The sequence below is a fragment of the Ursus arctos genome, unplaced genomic scaffold (genome assembly GCF_023065955.2).
Source record: "Ursus arctos isolate Adak ecotype North America unplaced genomic scaffold, UrsArc2.0 scaffold_11, whole genome shotgun sequence".
Classification (NCBI taxonomy): domain Eukaryota; kingdom Metazoa; phylum Chordata; class Mammalia; order Carnivora; family Ursidae; genus Ursus; species Ursus arctos.
The window spans coordinates 31,581,003-31,607,817 of record NW_026622775.1 but is presented as its reverse complement, the minus strand read 5'-3'; the positions used below and the strand labels follow the sequence as shown (position 1 = coordinate 31,607,817).

Sequence of the window (26,815 nt, the reverse complement as noted above, 5' to 3'; positions counted from 1 at the left end):
AAAATAAAAGGCTGTAAAATATCACACCATATACCTAAAACATGAGGGGAGTGGGGAGAGAGAGCAAAGAATGGGGTCAAACGTAAGCGACTATCAACTTAACATACACTGCTATATGCAGAAGATATTATATACAAACCTAACGGTAACCACAAATCAAAAATCAGTAATAGATATGCAAAGAACAAAAAGAAAGGCATCCGACACTAAAGAAAGCCAGCAAGCAATGAAAGAGAACAAGAGAAAAAAGGTTCAGAGGAAAACTACAAAAACAACCACTAACAAGAAACAAAATAACAGGGACGCCTGGGTGGCACAGCGGTTAAGCGTCTGCCTTCGGCTCAGGGCGTGATCCTGGCGTTATGGGATCGAGCCCCACATCAGGCTCCTCTGCTATGAGCCTGCTTCTTCCTCTCCCACTCCCCCTGCTTGTGTTCCCTCTCTCGCTGGCTGTCTCTATCTCTGTCAAATAAATAAATAAATAAATAAATATCAAAAAAAAAAAAAAAAGAAACAAAATAACAGTAAATACATCTCTATCAATAATTACTTTGAATGTAAATGGACTAAATGTTCCAATCAAAAGACATTGGGTGATGGAAAGGATTAAAAAACAAGACCCATCTATACGCTGCCTACAAGAGATTCATTTCAGATCTAAAGATACATGCAGATTGAAAGTGAAGGGATGGAGAAACATTTATCATGCAAATGGATGCCAAAAGAAAGCCAGGTAGCAATACTTAACGTTGGAAAAAATAGACTTTAAAACAAAGACTGTAAAAAGAGACAAAGAATGACATTATATAATAATAAAAAAAGCAATTCGACAAGGAGGTGTAACAATTGTAAATATTTATGTACCCAACATGGAAGCAGCTAAACACATAAACAGTTAATAACAAACATAAAGGGACCAATTGATAGTAATACAATAATAGTAGAGGACTTTAACACCCCACTTACATCAATGCACAGATCATCCAAACAGAAAATCAACAAAAAAACAATAACTTTGAATGACAGACTTGATCGGATGGATTTAACAAATACATTCAGAACATTCCATCCTAAAACAGCAGAATACACATTCTTTCCAAGTGCACACAGAACATTCTCCAGAATAGATCATATATTAGGCCAAAAAACAAGTCTCAACAAATTCAAAAAGATCAAAGTCATACCATGTATCTTTTATGAACACAATGTTGTAAAACTAGAAATGAATCACAAGAAAAATATGGAAAGAACACAAATACAAGAGAGGTTAAAAAACATGCTACTAAAAAATTAATGGGTTGACCAAAAATCAAAGAAGAAATAAAAAATTACATGAGGAGAAATAAAAATCAAAATGCAATGGTCCAAAATCTCTGGGATGCAGCAAAAGTTGTTTTAAGAGAGAAGTTTATAGCAATGAAGGCCTACCCTAAGAAGCAAGAAAAATCTCAAATAAATTAACCTTACAGAAAAAGAACAAATAAAACCCCAAATCAGCAGAAGGAAGGAAATAATAAAGAAGAAATGAGAAGAGGAAATGAATGATATAGAAACTAAAAAAACAATAGAACAGATCAATGAAACTAGCAGCTGGTTCTTTGAAAAGATCAACAAAATTGGTAAACCTCTAGCCAGACATATTTAAAAAAGGTGTGTGTGTGTGGAGGGGGCAACTGAGATAAACAGAATCACAAATGAAAGAGATGTAACAACTGACATCATAGACATACAAATGATTGTAAAAGAATATTATGAAAAATTATATGCCAACAACTTGGACAACCTAGGAGAAATGGATAAATTCCTAGAAACGTACAGCCTACCAAAACTGAACCAGCAATGAAATCGAGTCAGTAATAAAAAAAACCTCCCAACAGGGGCACCTGAGTAGTGCAGTCGTTAAGCCTCTGCCTTCAGCTCAGGGCGTGATCCCGGTGTTATGGGATCGAGCCCCACATCAGGCTCCTCTGCTGGAAGCCTGCTTCTTCCTCTCCCACTCCCCCTGCTTGTGTTCCCTATCTGGCTGGCTGTCTCTCTGTCAAATAAATAAATAAAATCTTAAACAAAACAAAACAAAACAAAACTCCCAACAAACAGAAGTCCAGGACCAGATAGCTAAAGTGAAAACTATATTTAAAGTACCTATTCTTCTCAAACTACTGCAAAAAATAGAAGAGGAAGGAAAACTTCCAAATTCATTCTATGAGCCCAACATTACCCTGACACCAAAAAAAAAAAAAAAAAAAAAAAAGAGAGAGAGAGAGAGAGAGAACTACAGGCCAGTATCTCTGATGAACATAGATGCAAAAATCCTCAACAATGTTAGCAAACCAAATCCAACAATACATTTAAAACTCATTCACCACAATCACGTGGTATTTAGTCTAGGGATTCAAGGGTGAATCAATATTCATAAATCAATCAACACGATACATCACATCAATAAGAGAAAGGATAAGAATCACATGAGCATTTCACTAGATGCAGAAAAAACATTTGATGAAGTATAACATCTATTCATGATTAAAACCCTCAATAAGGTAGGTCTAGAGGGAACATACCTCAACATAATAAAAGCCTCATATGAAAACCCACAGTGAACTTCATACTCAATGGGGAAAAACTGAGTGCTCTTCTCCTAAGGTCAGGAACAAGACAGAGATGTCCACTCTCACCACTTTTATTCAACATAGTAGAAGTCCTAGCCATAACAATCAGACAACAAAAGGAAATAAAAGGCATCCAAATTGGTAAGGAAGAAATAAAGCTTTCACTGTTTGACATGATATTATATAAAGAAAACCTGACTCTACCAAAAAATTACTAGAACGAATAGTTCAGTAAGATCACAGGATACAAAATTAATATACAGAAATCCATTGCATTTCTGGGGCGCCTGGGTGGCATAGCGGTTAAGCGTCTGCCTTCGGCTCAGGGCGTGATCCCGGCGATCTGGGATCGAGCCCCGCATCGGGCTCTTCTGCTGTGAGCCTGCTTCTTCCTCTCCCACTCCCCCTGCTTGTGTTCCCTCTCTCGCTGGCTGTCTCTATCTCTGTCGAATAAATAAATAAAATCTTAAAAAAAAAAAAAAGAAATCCATTGCATTTCTACACACTAATAATGAAGCAGCAGAAAGAGAAATTAAGAAAGCAATCCCATTTACAATTGCACTAAAAATAACAAAATACTTAGGAATAAACCTAACCAAAGAGGCAAAAAACCTGTACTCTGAAAACTATAAAGATTGATCAAAGAAATTAAAGATGACATAATGAAATGGAAAGATATCCCATGCTCATGGGTTGAAAGAACAAATGTCATTAAAATGTCTCTATTATCCAAAGCAATCTACACATTTAATGCACTCCGTATCAAAATACCAATAGCGTTTTTCACAGAACTAGAACAAACAATCCTAAAATTTGTATGGAACCAAAGACCCGAAATAGCCAAAGCAATCCTGAAAAGAAAAACAAAACTGGAGGTATTACAGGGCACCTCTCTCTCTCTCAAATAAATAAATAAAATCTTTAAAAAAAAAATTGGAGGTATCAAAATTCCAGGCTTCAAGTTATATTTCAAAGCTGTAGTAATCAAAACAGTATGGTACTGGCACAAAAATAGACACAGAGATCAACAGAACAGAACTGCAAGCCCAGAAATAACGTACAATTATATGGTCAATTATTTTTTAATACAGGAGATAAGAATAAGAAATGGGGGGAAAACAGTCTCTTCAACAAACACTGCTAGGAAACTGGACAGCTACATGCAAAAGAATGAAACTGAATCACTTTCTTACACCATACACAGAAATAAATTCAAAATGGATTAAGGACCTAAACGTGAGACCTGAAACCATAAAAATCCTAGAAGAGAGCACAGGCAGTAATTTCTCTGATGTTGGTCATAGCAACAACTTTTTAGATATGTTGAATGAGGCAAGGGAAACAAAAGTAAAAATCAACTACTGGAACTACATAAAAATAAAAAGCTTCTGCACAGCAAAGGAAATAACCAACAAAACTAAAGGATAACCTACTGAATAGGAGAAGGTATCTGCAAATGACATATCTGATAAAGGGTCAGGTTAGGCTCCAAAATATATGAAGAATTTTTACAACTCAACACCAAAAAACAAAATCCAATCTAAAAATGGGCAGAAGACATGAATAGACATTTTTCCAAAGAAGACATCCAGATGTCCAAAAGACACATGAAAAGATGCTCAACATCATTGATCATCAGGGAAATGCAAATCAAAACTACAATGAGATATCACTTCACACCTGTCATAATGGCTAAAACAAAACAACTCAAGAAACGAGTGTTGGCAAGGATGTGGAGAAAAAGGAATCCTCATGTACTGTTGGTGCGAACGTAATCTGGTGTAGCCAGTGTATAAGACAGTATGGAGGTTCCTCAAAAAATTAAAAATAAAATTACCTTATGATCCAGAATACAAAAATACTAACTTAAAGGGATACGTGCATCCCTATGTTTATTGCAACATTATTTACAACAGCCGAATTATAGAAGCATCCCAATTGTCCCTTGATAGATGAATGGAGAAAGAAGTGGTACACACACACACACACACACACACACACACACACACACACAGGATGGAATATTATTTGACCATAAAAAAAGAACAAAATCTTGCCATTTGCAATAATGTGGATGGATCTAGGGAGTACAGTGCTTAGCAAAATAAGCCAGTAAAAGAAAGACAAATACCATATGATTTCACTCATAAATGGAATTTAAGAAACAAAATAAACAAAGGGAAAAAGAGAAACAAACCAAAAAACAGACTCTTAACTATGTAGAACAGATTGTTCTTAGATGGGAAGTGGGTGGCGGGATGGGTGAAATAGGAAGATTAAGAGCACACTTATGTTAATGAGTACTTAGCAAAGTACAGAACGGTTTAATCACTATATTGCACACTTAAAACCTAATTACACTGAAATTAAAATTGAAAAAATTAAGAAATAAATTTTAAAAAGAGACAACTTTTGATTTTACATATTACTTCTGTTTTTACCATTTTTATCTCCATCACTTTTTGCTCTGATTCATTTTATTGGTCCTATCACACTTCTTGAGTCAGATCATCTTTTTGTTATTTTATTTTTTTATTTACTAATATTAGCAGTCCATAGAATTTCCTTTGAATACAGTTTTGTAATATTTAAATTATTATTATTTTCCGTACATTTTTGTCTTTCCTTTTTAAGAGTTAAGAGACTTTTTTTTAAATTTTCCACAGCAAAATGAACTGTCGTTTTATAATTTTGTTGCTAAGTTCTAGTTTTATGGGAATGTGACTGCTGAATGTCATCCCTTCCATTGCTACCTTTTTGAGTTTAATAAGTTTTTCTTTATGACCAGGTATATAGTTACTTTTTGTGAATGTTATTTAGGTACGTAAATACTTTCTATATTTAGGTAACAGAGATTGATATTCTCTGGGTTGTTTCCTTTATTTTTTTTCTTAGCAAGATTGAAATATTTTTATTGTCTTTATATTGAAATAACAGTTTATCAAGTATAAAAGTATTGGGAAACACTTATTTCCTTGACGACATTGTTCTAATACTTCTAGATCCAAACAGTATTACAAAAACTTTGAAAACTAAACACACATTGAGACCATGATCCCCAAAGGAGAGAAAAAACTTAAAATGCAAACCTAAAGAGAATAGTTATGTATCATATAAAAGATCAACAGTCTCCAAAGTATGTTAACAGGCCGAAGTTTCACAACATATTACTCAAAGGGTCCAGAGTATAATCCAAAATTATCTAACATACAAAAAACCATGAAAATATGACCAACTCCCCAGGAAAAACAAAATTAACAGATGTCAATACCAAGATAACACAAAATGTTGGAACTATCAGAAAAACATTTTTAGTTATTTGTTTATTTAAAGATTTTATTTTTTTAGTAATCTCTACACCCAACATGGGGCTTGAATTTACAACACTGAGATCAAGAGTCCCATGCTCTCCTAATTGAGCCAGCCAGGCACCCCTTGGAAAACATTTTAAAACAGCCATTACAGCCATGGTCATTATAGAAATGTTAAATTCTATTGAAAAATAAAATAGAAGCTTTCTTCAGAGAAAAAGAAATTATAATGAGTAGCATAGGAAATTTGAGAAGTAAAAACCACAATATCTGAAATAAATATTTTACTACATCGCTCAATAACCAAATGAAAATAACAGAAGAAGGAATAAGTGAACATCAACACAGACCAACAGGACTTTTGTCCCATGTAAAAAATACTAAGAAAAAAAAAGAAAAGAAAAGAAACTAAGAGAATCAATGGCCTCTAGAACTGCTATAAAAGGAAGGCTGAAAAAAATTCTTCAGACTAAAGGAAAATGATATCAGAGGGAAAAATTAAACTTCAGGAATGAAAGAAGAGTAACAGAAATCTGAGTAACTATAATAGACTGTTTTTATCCTCCTAAATATTTTAAATATGTACAAGTATTCAAAACAAGATTTATAACATTGTCTGGTTGGCTTTTCAATGTTACAATATGTAATATTCAACTCTAACATATGTAGGAAAGGGGGCCTAAATGATTTAAGATTTTAGGAGAATGGGGGAAAGGGCAAAATGGGTGAAGGGGAGTAAGAGCTACAGGCTTCCAGTTATGGAATGAAGAAGTCACAGGGATGTAAGGTACAGCATAGGGAATATAGTCAATGCTACTATAATATTGTTCTATGGTCACGGACAGCAGCTACACGTGTGGTGAGCACAGCATAATGTATAGAGTTGTCAAATCACTAAGCTGTACTCCTAAAACTAATGTACCATTGTGTCAACTATACTTCAATATGCAAGCAAGCAAACAAATAATTTTAGATGTCAGCAGGAATTAGTATATTTTATTATATCTTTTATGTAAATAAATTATAATCAATAAAAATATCTATGTAATATAAAAACAGAAAGGTTTTTACATTTAACACAGGTGTTAAATATTCCTATGTTTAATAGAGATCTTAATAGACTGTAAAATGTTAGGTATGATTAATGTAAAACCTAAAGCAGCTTCTTACAAAACTTACAATATTTAGTCAGAAATTCAAGAGATTAATTCAAATAGAATACAGTAAATAGTCTAATAATCCAAAAGAATGAAAGAAAAGGGAACAGAGAAACATAAAACAATGGGTGTAAACAGAAAACAAATAATAAAATATAATACCTAAATGTGATTTTTATCAATAATCATATAAAGGTATGTAAAAGGTAGAAATAAACGAATTAAAAGAGATTGTCAAAGTAAATAAAAATACAAGATCCAAGTATATGTTGACTATAAGAACTTACAAGTTGTAATGATACAGATAGGTTAAAAATACAAGAAAGGAAAATAGATACCATGCAAATGCTAATTCATGTATTAATATCAGAGCTAAGAAAATTACCAGGAAAAGAAATAGAGATATTACATAATGATAAAGAGGCTAATTCACCCTAAAGACACACAATTCTATATGTGTAGTCGCCTAACAATGGAGCTACCAAATACATGAAATAAAAACTGACAGAAATGATTAAAAAAAAAGAAAATGAAAACTCCACGATTATAACTGGAAATATTAACACTTCTTTCTCTATAATTATAAGAACAAGAAGACAAAAAGTGAGCAAGGATATAGAAAACCTGAACAATAGTGATGAGGGAATGGAAGGCAAGCTGAGGACAAAGCAGAAGCTGACACCCTGCAACCCCCCCCCCCATGGGATGTATGCAACATTCCTCAGGCAGTCCTGGCTGCCCTAAAGGACAAAGAAACAGTCCTTACTACCTACAGCCCATTGAGGAGTCCTTGAAACAGTCATGGTGACACTCCTCTAGGAATTCAGCTGCCTAGATGTTAATACTTTGCTGGGGGCAAAAGGCAGTCCTAGCCTGACCCCCTCCCCTCCACCAAGATCCTGTAAGTCTACTTTAACATATAAAAATTCCTTTGGAAACTTCCTTTATCTCTAACCGCCCCCCCACCCCCTGCCAAGATACGTGTTGGCAATCATCCCCAAGCATATGGCCCACCGATATACATCTGAAGGGTCTCATGACTAAGGTTTTATTAGATGGTAATAAATGACCCTTTCCCAACAGTAGCTAGCCCCTCAAGGTCCTGGAGACCTTGCTTCCAAAATTCCTTAGAGACTTACGCTATCCCTAGCCCCCTCCCCACTTGAGGGTATAAAAATAGGCCATTCCTCATAACCCCAGGGCAGCAGCTCTTTCTGCCCACGGGTCCTGTCCCCGTGCTTTAATAAACCACCATTTTGCACCAAAGACGTCTCAAGAATTCTTTCTCGGTCGTTGGCTCCGGACCCCACCCCACTGAACCTCACGTATATTCCCCAACCTCATCAATAGTATCAATCAACTTGGCCTATAGGGTATGTATAAAAAATTCTGCCAAATGACAAGAAAATAAACATTATTTTCTATTGCAGTTATTTAACAACATCAGCCACATTTTGACACAATAAAAAAGCAAATGAATGAATGAATGAATATTTGCATGAATAAAGCCTTAAAAAATTTAAAAGAATTTAAATGATTCCAAATATGTATCATTTTGTACCTAAATTTGTTTGAACAGAAAAAATTAAACAAATATTAAAAACAGAAAGATATTTAGAAAATACTCACATATTTGAAAATTTTAAAACAATTCTAAATGACTCATTGATAAAGCAAGTCTCAAAGGAATTAGAAAATATTTTGGAGTGAATAAAAATGAAAATAAAATACATCAAAATTTGTGTGGTACAGCTAGATAAAACATTCATAGTATTAAATTCTCACATTAGAAATAACAACAGTCTCAAAAAACAATCTAAGTTTATACCAAACTAGAAAAATAAGAAGAAAAACGAGCACAATAAGCAGAATGAGTATTAACCCTCTCTGTTGCCACAAGATTGTTCTCATATTATTAATGTTCTTACTTCCTATCTGGAACTTACTGATACTATCCTGTGTTCATTATTAACCCATAAACAGAAAACAGCATGAGTTCATTATAAAGGATAACAGAGTTTACTTTTGTTGGGGAGGAAAACTTTTCTCTCTACCCTTCTAGAAACTTTTGACTTTTATTTATTACGTTCACATAAGACAGATTAACAGGAGAAAACAAATTTCATTACAAATACTCAGGGAACTCATAAAATAGGACACCCACAGGCAGTCAAGCAATTGAGGCTTCTATGCCATCCTGAGATACAGAGAAGGGAATAGGGTTCTAATAAGGAAGGATAGTGGAAGAAAGGTAGGCAGGGACAAGGGGCCCACCATAAGAGGAAACCACCTTTGAAAGGATTTGACACTACCGTGGAAGGAGCTCTCCACCCTTTGCCACATGAACAACTACCTGATAGGTAGATGAGTGCGTGGACAGAATACTGATTGGATGACAGGAGCATGGATGGTTAATCAGATTAAAATAGCCCACACCAAAGAGCCCATAAAAACCCCTAGATTTCAATGACAAAATGGCAACATCTTGGGTCCCCTCCTCCTTCTTCAGGAGTCTTGTACTATCACTCAATAAACTTTGCTTTGCTGCCCACCACTCTTAGTTTGGTCTACCTCTTTATTCTTTGAAGCAGCGTGACCAAGAACCACGGGCAGAGAAGGCAAAGAAATCCTGTAACAGTAAGACTTCTAAAGGAAGGAAGACAATTTACAGAAAGATGGGAAGAGCAACTGTTTGGTAAATAAACGTCTGCCATGTTCTATAAAGACAATGAGACACTGAGAGGAATTTGATCCCTAGGCTTTGCTGAGCTTCCCCTGACCCCCAGCTCACCACACCTAGCCCATATTCTTTGTAGATCTCTCTGGTGTTAGTTCTCTTCCTAAACCAGGCCCTCTCTCTAAATTTGTTTAGGCAATTAAGGAGGAAGAAAAGCTCTTCCTGAGTCTTTGGACCTTGACTGACTTAGGCTCAAAGTAATCTACATGCCAAAGTGGCACATTGAGAGGGGCTCATTCTGAACCCTTTCATTTTGAAAGAGTAAAACTCATTCTGCCAGGGTAAGAAGTTTTCAAGACAATCAACCATTCACAAAAGGGAGTGTCCCAGTGGCTTAAAATTTGAGTGATTTAATAAGTCTTCAAATATTCAGAGCAAGACAACAAATAAAGCATATGGTTGCCCTATACCTGGCTACGTTGAATGATCCAAACTTGAAAAAAAAATCTAAGCCATAAAATTTTATTTTATCCAAAACCAGGAATATGGAAGAAAAATAGATTTTATTATGAAATTCTGCCTGTGTGGTTTTTGTACTTTAAGGACTTTCCAAAACTTGACATCTTGGGATGATCTGCCTTAATCCCATGACATATATATATATAAGCCACCTCAAGGGATAAAAATCTATCAGCGTTTTAAAATCTGTTTTCATTAAAAGAAACCTTGTTGTTTTTTTAAAAAATATATAAAGAATTATAATCCCGAGTTTTAACCCTCACAGTTGAGAATTCTACTTCACTATACAGCAAAAACATTCCATAACCAGGCTCTGTTTTTAAGAGAAATCATAAATTTATTATTAAATTTCAACTCAGTTTTTTTATTTCTTTTCATTATGTGTTTATTTTTGTATTCATTCGAGCAATAAATGTGTCTTTAATAACTGCGGTACACTAAGTGATCTGGCTTTGGAATACAGGTGAGGTTCAGTGGGGTGGAGTCTGGAGCCTACAACCAAGAAAGAATTCTTGAGATGTCTTTGGTGCAAAATGGTGGTTTATTAAAGCACAGGGACAGGACCCGGGCAGAAAGAGCTGCTGCCCCGTTGTGAGGGGTGGCTGATTGTATACTTTGGGGTTGGAGGAAGTAAGGAAAAAGGGAATTTAAGAAAGTACTTTCATATGTTAAAGAAGACTCACAGGATACCTGAGGCCTTGCCATTGTCAAGTTAAGGTTGTTTTTCCCTCTAGCAATACATTAGCGCTGAGATGGTTGGGGGCTTCCTGGAAGAATGTTACACATGTCCCACATGTCCCAGGAGAGGGGGTTAGGAGGAGGTTGCAGGGTGTCAGCTTATGCTTTGTCTTCAGCCAGCCTTCTGGTCCCTCATCACTAAGCACTGTTTCTGATCAGTAACACAGTAAAGAAGGTATCAGTTTAGTGAAGAAGATTGATCAATGCATACTTACAACAAAGTATGGCAAGTGTTCTGCTATGTGCAGGCGTGATGGTACTTGGAAGCTTGTGAAAATAACTTCTATCTCAGATTGGGTGGGTTGGGGAAATCTCAGAAGAGATATTTAAGTTGACTTTGTATATGATGAAAAGGATTCAGCAAGGTGAAGATGGTCAGGCAGGACATCTTGGGAAGGCAGAGAACTGCATGCAAAAGGCACTGAGGCTTAAGAGCATGACTTTGAGCCCTGAGTAACGTAGAGAAGTGTCGAATCACTATGTTTTACACCTGAAGCTAATATAATACTGTGTGTTAACTATACTGGAATTAAAATACAAATAAATAAATGTGCAAAAAAATCCACAAAAAATGAAAAACAAACAAGAAAAGAAGACAGGGGTGCCTGGGTGGCTCAGTTGGTTGAGTGTCTGACTCCTGACATTGGCTCACATCATGATTTCACTGTCAGGGGACTGAAGCCCCGCATCTGGCTCCACACTCCATGCGGAGTCTGCTTCAGAGTCTTTCTCCCTCTCCCTCCCCCTCTGGACCTCCCCGCTAGTGTTTTCTCTCTCTAAATAAATAAATAGATAAATAAAATCTTTAAAAAAAAAAAGGAAAAAAGGAAAGAAGACATGACCTTGGGAGAACTATCTGCACACAGTTCAGCAACACTAGAGCATAGTATGAATTAAGGAACAGTAAAACAAACAAACAAACAGAAAACTGGGCGGGACAGATGGACAAAGCTCAAATCAAAAGATTTTATCCTGTAGGTCATGGGAGACAATGAAAAACTATAAGAAGGTGGATGTTCTAATCAGATTTATATTATTGGAAGATCACTCAAGAGTTAACAGAAAGGGTAAGCCTGGTGGGCAAGAGACTATTAAAAAGAATTTTACAGTGTTTCAAGTGATAAATGATTAAAGCCTAAAGGAAGACAATGGCAGGGAGAATGGAGATGAGATAGATACTAGAGTTATTTAAGGTGTGTAACTAATAGGACTTAGGGCCTAGCTGCATATGACTGGAGGTAAGATAGGAAGAAAGGTTGAGAAATGATTCAGGGAGGATTTCTAGGCTTCTGACCTGAGTATCTGGTTGATTATAGTCCTATTAACAGAGTAAATATGTTCTGGAGTGGTTGAAAGAAAACATAATGAATTCAATTTTGTGTATATTGAGTTGTGTTGTCTGTGTGGTACCAAAGGGAAATGTCTAAGAGACATCTGGGTATTTGGATATATGGAAGCACAAGAAAGAAACCTATATGCAATCAGCCGATTCATACTAGTTGTAGCAACCTGAGTTGGTGTGATACTGTAATTTATAATAAGAAATGTATATTTGGTTTTTGTCCCAGTTCCAGCACACTGCTTCTAAAACCCTTGGAATTTCCTAAGTGTCGAGAGCAATAGAAGTGTTTTTTGTTGTGTTAGTAAGGTGACTTTTGGAAAGCACCTAAAGATAATGCTGTTTGCCCCAAGAACCAACCATGTGATTAAAGAGTTAGAAATTTCAGTTCCACCCCCCACTTCCAACCTTCAGGGAGGTGAGAGAGGCTGGGGGTTAAGAATAATTAAAGTATTATTGAAATAACCCCATCAATGCGTTCTTTCCCCACAAATTCCCCTAAATAATTTGCTGGAATTCCCTAAATAATTATTAATAATTAAATAAATAATTAAATAATTAACACTGAAATCTTATCTATCCCTTTCTCAGCATACTTGAAATGTCAGACAAGCTTTCTAACCACAGAACTATGTTAGGAAATTCAACGGACACAAATATGAAATTTAACGTTAGCTCTGGGCTGATGCACACAGTGAACAAGTCCGCATCCCCATTTCCTTATAAACACATTTATAATGAAGGATAGTCGGAAGAAAGGCTGGCAGGAACAAGGGGCCCCTACCCTAGGAGGAAGCCCTCTTGAAAGGATTTTACATCTGCCTGGAAGGAGCCCTCCACCCTTTCCCTCACGTGATAGGTAGATGACAAAGAACTGATTAGATGACAGGCACGTGGAGGGTTAATCAGATTAAAACTATCACTTAGTAAACTTCGCTTTACTATCCCTCAATGAACTTCGCTTCGCTGCCCACCACTCTTAACTTAGTCTGGTCTACCTCTTAATTCTTCGAACCATGGGCCCTGAAGGCAAAGAAATCCTGCAACATATAGACAATTCAGAGGCTTCAGATGGTGCGTCAGTCTTAATGATGATAGCCATTCGTGGGTTTTGAGAGTTTCAAAAAAAAAGTGAGAATTCGTTTTGGAGCCTTTGTAAAAACTCTAGTCCAGGATGATGGGGGATTGGATTCTCAAAGCTACCCTTTGTGATAGCAGAGCAGACAGTTAAAGAATCAGAAATCCTGGGCCCATCTAAGGATTCCAGCTCTGACTTTAATGACCCCAGACTCAGGTATACAAGCAATAGGACTCGTCGGTTTTAAGGCCTCTACCCTCATTTAACATTTCTTCTTGTGTCCTCAATCAAAAGGAACAATGGTGACATCTCACTCTAAAAAGAATCTAAACACTGAGGAATATAAATCAAATTATCCCCTTCAAAATTTCTCACTTTCTGAACTACCTGTGATTCCAGTATTTGGTCTATGCTTTATGAAGACATAGCAGCCTCATTGGGTCTGTTCTGCCATTTTTTATCATTTAATTAGCAGTAGCCTTCCTTGCAGACATCTAACTAAGCTTGGATGATCTGTGACTGCCCTGAGGCTCCAGTTTACCACTGTCAATTAGAAAGTTGAACCCATCTTCCAAGCATCAGACACACCCAAGACTAGGGATCTACAAAAGAAATCTACACTTTTTTGTTTGTTGCCAGTGTGTGTGGGTGGGGCTTTTTGCTGTGAGATTTGTAATTCAGAAGGCTTTGGTTTATACTCATGTGCAGTTGCTTCTTAATTAAAATTATAGGGGAAGAATCACAATGCCTTAGAAGTCTTAAAAGTATCACTGCTTTATTTTCACTTTTACTCTTACCTACTTTTTTTTCTAAATAATCAGAACAGGAAAAAGCTGAACTTGAATGCCTTTTTAGTCTCTCTCAAATGTTTGATCTCTCTTTGGTTTACCAACCCCTCTGTGCCTACAGACTTGAATACTAGGCTTTTAAGAAAGAATTCTAATCTAACGAAAATGCCACAGGATGGCATCACTGATAAAAGATCCTCTGCCCCTCAGGAAAACTCTTTTTTTAATCCAAAATCATCTCAGCCATCCAGATTGTTTAAAGGGGAAGGACAACCAGAAATTGTAAGAAGTCAAATCATGAGGATTTTATTAAGAATTTTTTGTTGTTGTTGTTTTTGAGAGGATAGAATGATTTAGAATTCATACCAAGTGTTTTCATGTTGTTAGAAGGTCTGTTAAATTAAGTCATTTCTATTATTAGACAAATTATTCAATGCAAAAAGGTGCTACTGAAGTTTTGAAATTAGCTTTTTCTCCAAGGTAGTGGAAATCTTGGCTCTGTTTAGCTCAAACCATGCTGTGGCCCATGTCCATGCCGATAGGTCAACAATCGTGCCACATCAATTTTCAATATTCCAGTTATTATCCCTAGATGGATATATATACTTCTGTGAATACAAACGGTTTGCAACATAGCTTTTGCCATTAATTTCCGTAATATGAAGACAATTTACAAAACTAACAAGTTGCTTTTTTCCAGCATGATAAGATTACACTCCCACCACCTTCCTAACACATTTGAAGGACCTCTCCTCTGTGTCACAAGCTTCTGCATCAAACTCTGGAGCAGGTTCATATGACTCTCAGAATGTGTACCTTGTGCCTGGGCTATAGCTGCAAGGTGGGCTGGGAGAGCCATGGTCTGAGATTTTCAACTTCAGCTGCAGGGGACAGACTCTGCCATATAAAGGATGTTTTCCAAACACAGAAAAAGGGTACAAAGTCTGGCCAAGAAGATAGACAAATGCCCGAAATGGTTGTTTTGAGGATTAAATTAGTTTCTGTATGTAAAGTGCTTGGTGTAGTACCTGGTACATCAGGAAATGTTAGTTATCAGATATCATAAAATTATATATACATATATATGAATAAAATTAACATTGTAATATACCCCAAATATAAAGAACGGCATTATTGACATTTTCATAAGATCTGATATTACAAATGTTGTGTTCTCTTTTTCAGGTATGAACCTCATTAACATCTTGAATGGGCAAAAATCTGATGCAGAGAGAAAATCGGCCTTCTTGGTGGAACTAATGGTTTGAGCTAAACAGCAGTTTTCAAACTTTAAACTGCACAAGACTCACTCAGACAACTCGTTTAAAATTCAGTAAGTGAAGGACTGGCTCAAGTATCTGCTTGCATTTGTATATTATTCTTACATACATTGCATATTATTCTTACATACATTGCATATTATTCTTACATACATCTTACATACATTATGTATGTAAGAATAATAATGCATACATATTATTCTTACAAACATTAAAGATTTCAAAAATCAATGTTAGAAATCCTAAGACAAGACCTATCTACACATTTAAGGTAAAGACCTTTGAAAGCCTTTTGTCTCATCCTCTGGGAGTCATTAAGGCAGATCAGCTAATATATTGGCTATCTTGTATTCATATGTTAGATAAAAAAAAGAGGACAGAATGATGACCCCAAAGGGCAGAAACACTCACACAGAAATGGAAAGGAACTGAGTCAAGTTACGCCTCTTTCATGGTTTGGCGGAGGGAGGGTTCTGCTGATTCATAGCCCTGCCCTATCTCTACCTTGACAGATGTTCCAAAGAGGGCTGGGGACACCACGCAGAAGAGAGATTTAAACTCTAGATGGCTGTCATGGTAGAATATAGGGAAAGGGATATGATACACTGATTCCAGAATCAAGAATGGATAAATTCTAGATCCTGGCATTGTCTTCTCTTGTTAGAACCATTTTCATTGTGGTTTGTTGGAAAGAATTGCTTTGACTCTGGTCTCATCCCACTCTAATTCATCCAACACTGTGGTCAGAGATCCCTTGTGATATATGATTTTGATCACACCTTGTTTCTGCTTAAGACATCCTCTTTTTGATGTCTAACCAAAAAAGATTCTAACTCACCACACCCAAGCACTTTATTTTTTAGATTCTCTCCAAACTTCCACATAAAGTATATATTGCATGACCATCGTGACATGGGTACCCCACTAATTCTTATATATTGGCCATATCTTCCAGCTAAGACCAGACATTTTCAAAGGAAATTTTCATTTATCTTCCACTTATTTGATAAACTTTCATCACCTATTTTATATCTCTATGCACTAGTTTGGTTCTGTGAACACAGGAAGAAAAAAAGGAAAATGAGAGACTCACCCAAACCATAGCTGTCATAGACTCCAGGCTGATGGGCAGCTTGTTCATACCAGCTGGTTATTCCTATTATTAGCCACTGTCCCAAGCCTCTGCATAGTTCCATGCAACCCAGACTTCCTAGTCCCACTCCCCAAAGACTCTCCTTTACTTCCTCATGATCCAACAAATAAAAATTAATCCCTCACCTAGGACGAGGGTCTCATGGGCCCTACACTATTGCTGTGGCCCATGTCCATGCTGATGGGTCAACAATTGTGCCACATCAATTTTTAATATTTTAATTATTATCTCTAGATACATACACTACTGTGAATACAAACAGTTTTATTTTTTCTTTTCTAATATGTATGCATGTTATTTTTTTCTCTTGACTTATTATACTGGGCAGTATCCTCAGAATGATGCTCCATAGTAGTGATAGAACATATCCTTAACTTGCTCTTCACCTTAGGAAGAGAAAATAGTGGATACTTTTTATCAGTTAGAGGTCATTTCCTCCTGTTCCTCCTTTGCTAAGGGTTTTTATCATGCATAAATGCTAAATTTTGTCAAACACTCCTTACACATTTATTGAGATAATCATATGGGTTTTCTTCTTTAGTCTGTGTGGTAACTTCGTAATGTGCCGGACTGGCCAGGCTAAACTATGTTTCCCAAAAATACATTCTCTGTGTTTCCAGTTAGGATGAGACACATAAAAATTTTTTGCATGACCTTTGGAAGGTAGAAGTGAAACTGCGGTAATTTTGTTTCTTTGTTTGGAAGTTTAAGATGGGTGCTTTTGTCCTCATACATTATCTATGGGCTCACTGCACTGGCATGGGACAGCAAGCAGGTCTGCAACTCTATGTACTTCCACCTGGTTCCTCTTCCCACTTCTCTGACTCCTGGGCCAGGTGTATGTTAAGCTCCATGATGAAAGATGCTAGATTCTCCTGCAAGATACCCGTGTGATAAGGCTAGAGACAGCAAGAACTAACATGAATTCTAAGCCATCTGCTTGAGTTCCAGCTTCTAATTGTGGGCTACCCCTTCTCCTTGCTCTTCCCTGCTTTGCAGAAATCACTCCTTCCTGATTTTTTGATATGGCCTGCCCTGAAGGCTTCAGATTCCAGCACCAGACAAAAAGGAAGTCTTACGATACTATTTAACTAGCTCCCACAATTGTAGAAAGTCAAATTTATTAGTGTGTGTGTGTGTGTGTGTGTGTGTGTGTGTGTGTGTGTGTATGAATTGGTTCCTTTTTTCTGGGCTTTCTGGAATTGGTCTGTAATCTGATTACGTGTGAAAGCATTAATGACCTTGTTTCTAGTATTGAAAATGACACTGGTAGCCTACAGCATATATAGCATGAACATTTATTCAAATTATCACCATAATTACATGTAGTTAAGAGCTTATAGAAGGTAAGATGGCCAATTATTTGCTGCCACATAACATTTTGGTGAAAATAAGGAGTATGATGGGAATTGGTTGGTTGACTTCAAATGAACTAAAGAACTTGAAGAAAAAAATAAGGAGCTCAGTGCTTTAAATTCATAGTTCACATAAGGGACCTGAAATACGTATGTTTGCCCTAAAAGAAATGCTTATATCCTATAGCCCAATCCCTACAGAAATCTCAATCTAGGGCCAAGTTTTCTAAAAACAAAACTCGAAGTCTGTCTGTGCTTGGCTAACTTACGACACAAACTGATTTCTGATGTCATATGGTCTCTTGTTAAAGTTAGAACATTATTTGGGAAGGAATGAGTCACTGAAAATTGGGATGGGAACTTACAGGCAGATTGCAGTGAAGTTGCATAACTTGAACCTTAAAAGCCTAAATTTTGCTGAGCTTTCTTTGCTTTCAGAAGCAGCCTTTTCATTCCTGGTCTCAGATGCTTATTCTCTCCTTGACTGAACAAACTGTAAAGGCCACCCCCGAGGTAGACGTCTTGCACGGGACCACTGATCTTCCTCATAATCGACTCCCACCACCTCTCTTCACTTCTGCGACCTGTAACTAGACTCACGTCTCAGAAGGTCTCAAAGAATAAGATTCAAAGTTGACTCATTTAGAGATGTGATACACACCAAAAGAATGACATGATTTTGTCAATTTATACTGGTAGAAGCCTGACGAATATGTACAGTAATATATCTTAAGGGTGTGGGATCAGGGTGAGAGGAACATAAAGACGGATGAGGCTGAATTGATTAATGTCTCACTAGGCAAAGATTCCATATTTACTTACTTGGACTGTGCAGAAGATGGATGGATCTAGACAGTGACAGTGGATTATCACAAACGTTATTCAGCAATTGCAAGTGCTGTTCCAAATGCAATTTCATTGCTGGATCAAATCAACACAGTTCCTCGTCCCTGCGATGCAGCTATCGCTCTGGCAAATGCTGCTTCTCGTATACCTGTCAGTAAAGATCATGAGAAATAGTTTGTTTTCAGCCAGCATGACCAGCAGTATATTTTCACTGTCCTATCTCAGAGCTATATCAACTCTCAGCACTATGTCATGATCTAGTCTGCAGGGAACTTGATTGCCTTCATTCTAATGGAACCGTGCTGGCCCATTACATTGATGAAACTGTGTTGACTGGACCTGCTTAGCAGGAGGTAGTGACTACTCTATACACATTAGTAAGACACTCACATGCCAGAGAGTGGGAAAGAAATCCCCAAAGATCTCAGGAGTTTTCCACCTCAGTGAAATTCCTTCCAGGATGAAGAAAAGTTGCTGCATCTGCCCCTCCTACTACTAAGGAAAAAAGGCACAATATCTAGTGGACCCCTTTGGATTTGGAGGCCACATGTATTTCTTTTGGGCAAGCTACTCTGACCCATTTACCGAGGGACCTGAAAGCCCCTGCTTTTGAATGGGGCCCTGAATAACAGAAGCCTCTACAATAGAAACACTTTCACCATTTGAGTTACGTGACTTAACAGATTTGATGATGCTTGAAGTGTCACTAGTGGAGAAGGATGCTATACGGGGCCTTCGGCAGACTCATAAGTAAATATGGCACAGATCTTTACTGATTAAAGAACACCACACCATTCTTTGCATATAATTATTCTCCTTTTGAGAAACAGATCTTTGGCTTGTGACTGATTTTTAATAGAAACTAACCAGAGGCCATCAAGCTACCATGTGATCTGAACCACTAATCATGACCTGAGTGTTGTCTAACCCACCAAGATTTAAAGTTGAGCATGAACTCCATCATAACAAGTGATCTAGGGGAAACTGGGCTAAAGCAGGCCCAGAAGCCACAAGTAAGTCCCATAGGCCTTATGCCTATTATTTGCTAGTTTCTCTCAACACACACTTATGGCTCATGAAGTTCTTTATGATGACCTGCCTGAAGAAGAAGAAAATCCAGGCTTGGTTTATATATAGATTATCGTCCACAATATATAGACATCAGCTGAAAGAGGACAGCTGTAACCTTACAACCCCATTCTGGGACAGCTCTGCAGAAATGTGGTAAAGGGAAAACCACCTCCAGTAGGCAGAATTTTGAGGAGTAAACCCATTAATTCATTTTGCCTAGGGGAGGCAAACCATAGGCTATGTGACTAATGGTTTGGCAGAAAGGTCAGGGACTTGGAAAAAACAACTGGAAAACTGGCAACGAGAAGCTCTGGTAAGAGGTACGTGGCTAGATCTCTGTGAACAGGCAAAGAATGTGAAGATATTTGTGTCTTGTGTGATGTTCACCAGAGGATGACCTCAACAGAAGAGAATTTCAATAATCAGGTGGATCGGATGACTGCTCTCTGTGGGTAGCAGTTGGTCTCCTTCTCCAGCCCCCTTTATCATTGTCTAGTGGGTTTATAAACAAAGCAACCATGACAGCAGAAATGCAGGTTATGCATGGGCTCAGTAACCTGGAATCTATTCAATTTGGAAATTGGCCGTCCTGAAAATTTGCCATTTACAGAGTGAAATTTGGCATATTAGCTTCTGGAAACTTGCTTTTGGCAAACTTGTATTTAGCTAATGGACCCATAGCCAATAAAATGTGATTCACAAAAGCCACAGAGAATATCAAATGTGTTATTTATCACCTGAAAGCCATAGCTATTAAATTTATTTGACTTAAGAGCTTTATAACCCAAAGTCAAGGTTTGCCAAAATACCAATTCCCAGAACTTAACCTAAAATTATTTGTTTATCTTTTGACATTGGGGGAAAATGTACAATTCACTTGTTAAAATAATTAGAAAAGCCAAGTTTGAGACTGTGATAGTATATGTATTTAAATTTTTGTGGAGGTGAAATTTTTATTTGGGGTCAAGAAAAGTTCTGTTTCACTATCTACAATCTCTTTTATTGGTTTTCCATAGACCCATACACAGGAAAACATTCACAACTCAAATTATCCATATATCCAGTAGGGAATTTTATTTTTATTTCATATAATAAAATGTCTCCTGTTGACAAAGATTAATTGTGAGGGGGTTCATTACTCTCAAGGGATTGAGTTCTGACCCAAAATAACAAAGCCTCTCACCCGCCTACCAAGATGAGAGAACATCTGCTCCAACTTTTCTGGCCATAATGTGTATGGGTTCTCAAGTTCCCTAGTCAAGATAAAATAGTTTAGTGCTTCCAGGAGGAGGGAATCAGACCCAGCAGTGATCAAGAGTATTGTGAAGGAAAAGGAGCGTTGCCCTGAAAGTGTTTCTGTCATGTAACTATCAAACAAGTGTCAGAAGTACAAAATGTTGAGAGAAATCCCTTTTGTATGTAGTAGAAGATATCTCTTTTCTTGTCATAGTCGTTTGTTTACCCCTGGCATTATATGGTAACTTTTCTTCCTAAAGGGACATTTAATTGTTATTTTCTTTAAAATATTACCTTTGCCTTCTCCAAGTTTTCTAAATTAAGTAATCATCTGCTCTTGAATCTTCTAGGGAAAACCCAAAGCTCAAATAAGCAGGCTTCCTTGGGTTTTAGAGCATGTTAGAACAAAGGGTATTAGATTTTCTGGATTCCGTTATAACAGTTATTTGTGAAAATTCATATGTGACTTATAAACAATTTCTAGAATTCCCCTTCCAGTTAAAAAAGGAAATTTGGAAAAAAGCATGAGTAATGACTGTGATAGTCCAACTTTTCTCATTTATGTAAGGCTGATGAGTATTTTTCACTACTTGTCCAACTAGACATAGGGCTTCCTAGTTGTAAGTTCATATTCAGTAATGATGAATGTTTTCTATGATATACTCTCAAGTTTTCTCTGGTTTTCCCTCATGAGAAGTACCAAAAATTTGTAAAAGAACTAGACAGAATTAGTCAGGTATGGTAGATTTTTTTAAATGATTACAAATTCTTCCCTTCCCTGGATTCACAGCTTTTTAATGTAACATGTTTGCAATGTGATGCCCTTGGAAAAAGGTGCTGCAGATTCTTCTAGAGCGAAGGGTCTATTTCTTCATTCTTTGCATCTGGGTTGGTCACGTGATTAGTTTTGACCAACAGGACACCAGTGAACATGACACAAGCAGAGATATAAAAAGTGCTTGCACATTCTGGCTTCTCTTCCCAAGATGCTCTTAAAACCCATCTGCCACTATGTGAACAAGCTCAGGCTAGCTGACTGAGGGATGATAGATGCATGGAAGGAGTTCATTCCTATAGTTGAAGCTGAGGTCCCAGACATGTGAGAGAATTTAGCCAAGCAGAGTTGAACCTGACCCTGATCACAAGGACATCCCAGCAAGTCTAAGCAAATTGCCAACATGTAGAATCACAAACAAAATAAATGTTTTTTTTAAGCCACTATGTTATGGTGTTCACTATATAGCAAAAGTTAACTGACACAGCAAACCACTGGTTGTCTCAGTTAGTTAGAACGTAATGCTTATTAAGGCTAGGGACAGAGTCTAGAATTTCTAATGAGCCAAACTTTTGAACAGAGCCATGGTCTGTGACCTTAAATAAAATGGTGGGACATGGGATGCCTGGGTGGCTCAGTTGGTTAAGCATCTGCCTTGGGCTCAGGTCATGCTTCCAGGGTCCTGGGATCAAGTCCCCCATCAGGCTCCAGACTCAACTGGGAGCATGCTTCTCCCTCTGTTTGCTGCTCCCCCTGTTTGTGTGCATGCTCTCTCTCTCTGGCAAGCAAGAAGCAACCAAGCAAGTAAGTAAATAAATAAATAAAATCTTAAAAAAAAAAAATGGTGGGCCACAGTTGGAGGAACTGTTGCATACTACCTCTATGAATAAAGTATAGTCTTTGACATCAATCAAATCCTGGCTCTGCTGTGCAAATTCGAGCTAATATTTCATTTCACTCTCTATGATCAGATTCTTCACCTATGAAATAGGGATATGTAGGTGATAACACCTACCTCATAGGAATGTTAAATGGATTAAATGAAATCATATCTATCATCTCTTTGTATGGTGCCTGGTAAATGACAATGAATTAAATTGTAGGTACATCATCACACAAATAAAACAAAAGTGAGGAGCCGAGAATAACATATACCGTAAGGCCACTTCGTAGGCAATACAACTGCAAGGACTTCGCTGTGCTCCCTGGAAATTGCTAACCCACTTGGCTCTTGTAGAGAATGGCAGCCACATCAAAGCGAACTTTCCTCCACAAGGATTTCAAAGGAATCCTTGGCTCTATGCCCCAATCCACCCCCTTTCCCTGCTTCCTCCATAGGTGTTCAGTGACTTCCTGCTATTCAGAGTTCCCCAATCAGGCACCTGGCAAGCTTATCACCACCTAAGTAGGTCCCCACCATGTGGAACAATTTTCCTGCTCTGCTCTGCTCTCCTCCAGTGGCCCGTTCACCATTACCCCCCTCACCAACTCCTTGTTCCACCACTGAAATTTAGAAAACGAATCTATTGTAGCACTTGGTAATAAAACATGGGTTACTCCAACCCCTCTCCCAGAGAACATATTTGTATCTTTTAAGCGTTTTCAGGTGCCCATGTTTTCAGTCTGGGAAGCTAGAGGCCTCAGGCAAGGTTGTGTAGGGTGGCCTTGGGCACTCCATCTTTGGACAGCCCATATTTTGTTTTAGGGTCACTTTGCCATTGCTTCTGCGGCTCTAAATTCTGAAATTTAATTCAGCAAGGAAATATATGTGAAGAGTTACACTGCAGAACAACCTATAACAAATCCTGCCAGATAAAATGTTTTTGTGTGATTTTCACTTAATTATAACAAATACATTTTATAAAGGACTTCCCCACTGAATTTGAAGATTGCTTTTAGTAATTGTTTTTGTTAAAAGACCACAGGCCAAAACAACTTTCATGCAGTTGTTCCTAATTTTCCAAAGCATACTGAAAAAATAGATGTTTATGGAAATAAAAACAAACAAAATGTACATATATACCATGAATGACAGTAACCCCTTGACTGGTAAAGTTCCTCACGGATTTTTACTTCTTGTCTGAAAGCATTTCTACTATATTTAACAGAGACCTGTATTACAGCAAGTGACAAGCTGATCAAAAGGAAATGCAGGAGACAGACTACATGGAAGAGTACCAAAGCAGAGAAAGATAACCAACCTTTCCCCAGCATCCCAAGGTTATTTCACATTGGAGTCCAAATGAAATATCTAATTAGAAACAGCATGAGCAAAGGAGAAACTAGACTCAGGTGCTTTTTAATTCAGCTGGCATGGTACCTGTGTTCCCAAGCCTGCCCTTTTGTTCTCCTTCAGTGGCAAAAGCCAAAGCCAAAGTCTCACGCCCAGCTGGGCCGCACAGCTCCCCAGTGCAGTGTGAGCCCAGGATAGCAGTTTGTCCTAAGGCTCCCATACCTGTCAGCCTGCCACACAAGTGCAGTACCTAGAGCTCGAGCCAAAACTCACAGTTACAACATGAAGCCTCAGGAGAGACACTTTGAGGATGAAAATTTCTTTCCATGGAAATGCAAGCACATTGTTAAAGCATTACAACGCATTAATTAGGTTCATGTGAATTCCTATTCATATTAATTTAGAGTACAGATGTTTGAACCCTGTGGGAATGAAAGAGATTTTCAAATTTGGGCCAAAAACTCAAAGCATGAAGTGAATTCAAGGGAAACAATAACAGCACTATTGCTGCCTGAGTTCAAATAGCTGAAGGGGTAGTCGTTGGTCTCCAGGGCTGAGACAGGGGACCGTACAATAATGGGCCTGTATCTTAGTCTATTCGGGCTCCTGTAACAAAATATCATAGACTGGGTGGCTTAAACAACTGAATTTTATTTCTCACATTTCTAGAAGCTGGGAAGTCCCATGATCTAAGTGCAGGCCAACTCACATTCTGGTGAGAGTCCTCTTCCCAGCCTGTAGATAGCTATCTTTCTGTTATGTCCTTACAGGACACAGAAAAAGAGTTAAGAGTGAGCAAGCTTTCTGGTCTCTTCTTATAAGAGCCCTAATCCCATCATGAGAACACTACCCAAAGGCCCCCTCTGCAATATCATCACAGTGGGGGCTAGAACTTCAATAGATGAATTTTGGGAGTACACAATTCAGTTCACAGAAGCCTACAACATATTGTGCCAGAAAACAAGGACTTGCTCAAAGAAGGACAGGGATATGTCAAAAGAATACAAAAGACAACTTGACTAGGTGCCCACAGACCAATCAGGGATAAACTGAGCATATAAATAAATAATCATAATGGATTATAATCCACTGAATAAGATATCATAGTCCACATAATTTGAAATAGATAAATTGAAAGTTGACTAAACGATGAGATACTTACACTTTCAAAGTACTTGCCCACAGAATCCTTATAGTGAGTAACTGTAATATGGAGGCATCACCTATACCCAGTGATCAAAGCAAATCTTTATTAGTGATGGGACAGATTGAAACCATGCACTATCTGAAAGGAGGCCAGGAAAGTGAAGACAGCACCATTTCTGTGATATTCCTGCCAAAAGAGGTATAATTCCGTTTTTTTTTTAAGATTTATTTGTTTATTTTAGAGAGAGAGAGAGCACAAGCAGGAGGGGCAGAAGGAGAGCTCCCTCAAGAAGACTCCAAACTGAGCACGGAGCCCAATGTGGGGCTCAATCTCACAACCCTGAGATCACGACCTGAGCCAAAACCAAGTCAGAGGCTTAACCGACTGAGACACTCAGGTGCCCCTAAAAGAGGCATAATTCTAATCTGATTATAAGGAAACATCAAACAAACCCAGATTGAGAGACATCTTAAAAAATAAACCAGCCTATAATTTTCAAAAGTGCCACAGTATAAAATCAAGGAAAGACTGGGGCTGTTCCAGACTGAAGGAGACTAGAGAGACATGACAAATCAGTACTAGGGATTCTGACCTGGATCTTTTTGCTATGAAGGACGGTATTGGTCAACTGGCAAAATGTGAATGGAATCTGTGAATTAGAGTCATAGTGTACTGCTGTTAATTTCCTGATCTTGATCATCGTACTGTGGTTCTATAAGAGAAAGTCCCTGCTTTTAGGAAACACTACCAAAGTCCTTGCAGCTTACTCTCATATGGTCCCAGCTCTGTCAGATGTCTCTGAGGGTTTGGGCCTAGGGGGCAACATAGTCTCCAGTTGAGAACTATTGGAATAATCCAACTGGAACAGATATTAGCTGGGCCACTTAAATGCCCTTGAACCTCTGCTGTAAAACTACCAGCAAAATACCCACTTTGCAAGAAGTCATGTAACAGTCAATATAAAGACAGATGTAACAGAAAATCCTCTAATATCATCCAACTGCTAATTTCTTCTCCTTGATACATATAATAACAAACCCTGGGGATGTGGTATCCAGTCTAACTTCTACAGCTTACATATGAAGAAGGATCTGGGTTTTTTTCTTACTTTTTGACAGCACCTATCAGGCCCAAATGTGCTCACAGCAGAGCATCTGGCTCAGTTAGACTTCTACTATGACTTTTTCAAATACTCCTCCTGGAACATTTGCATAGGATAAACACGTTAGTTTTAGCTTTAGTTCTGATATTTTTCAGTGTAACATTTTGCTGTTGTCCTACCAGAGACGGCATTCCTTATATGTTTTCTGCATGCTTACCACCCACTCTTATTTCATCAACTGGAAGTGTTAAAAATTGGATGACACGCTGAAATGCTTACCCGTGCCTCTCCTTCCCTAGCTCCATGATTACCCATGAGAGAGCCATAACGGATAACGCAATTTTAAAAGGTCAAATACTTATTCTGATAAAAAGCAAGAGCAATTATATTCTCTCTGAAGC

General features: G+C 37.6%; 1 long non-coding RNA gene across 1 annotated transcript in view; it reads right to left on the bottom strand.

The window, feature by feature from the left end:
• The window catches only part of LOC130543344 (uncharacterized), a 170,970-nt gene that overhangs the window by 128,144 nt on the left and 16,011 nt on the right, over nucleotides 1-26,815 (bottom strand). The window contains exon 2 of the long non-coding RNA XR_008958639.1: nucleotides 18,827-18,998. This is a non-coding gene — a long non-coding RNA (uncharacterized LOC130543344). The remainder of the gene's footprint in view (nucleotides 1-18,826; nucleotides 18,999-26,815) is intronic.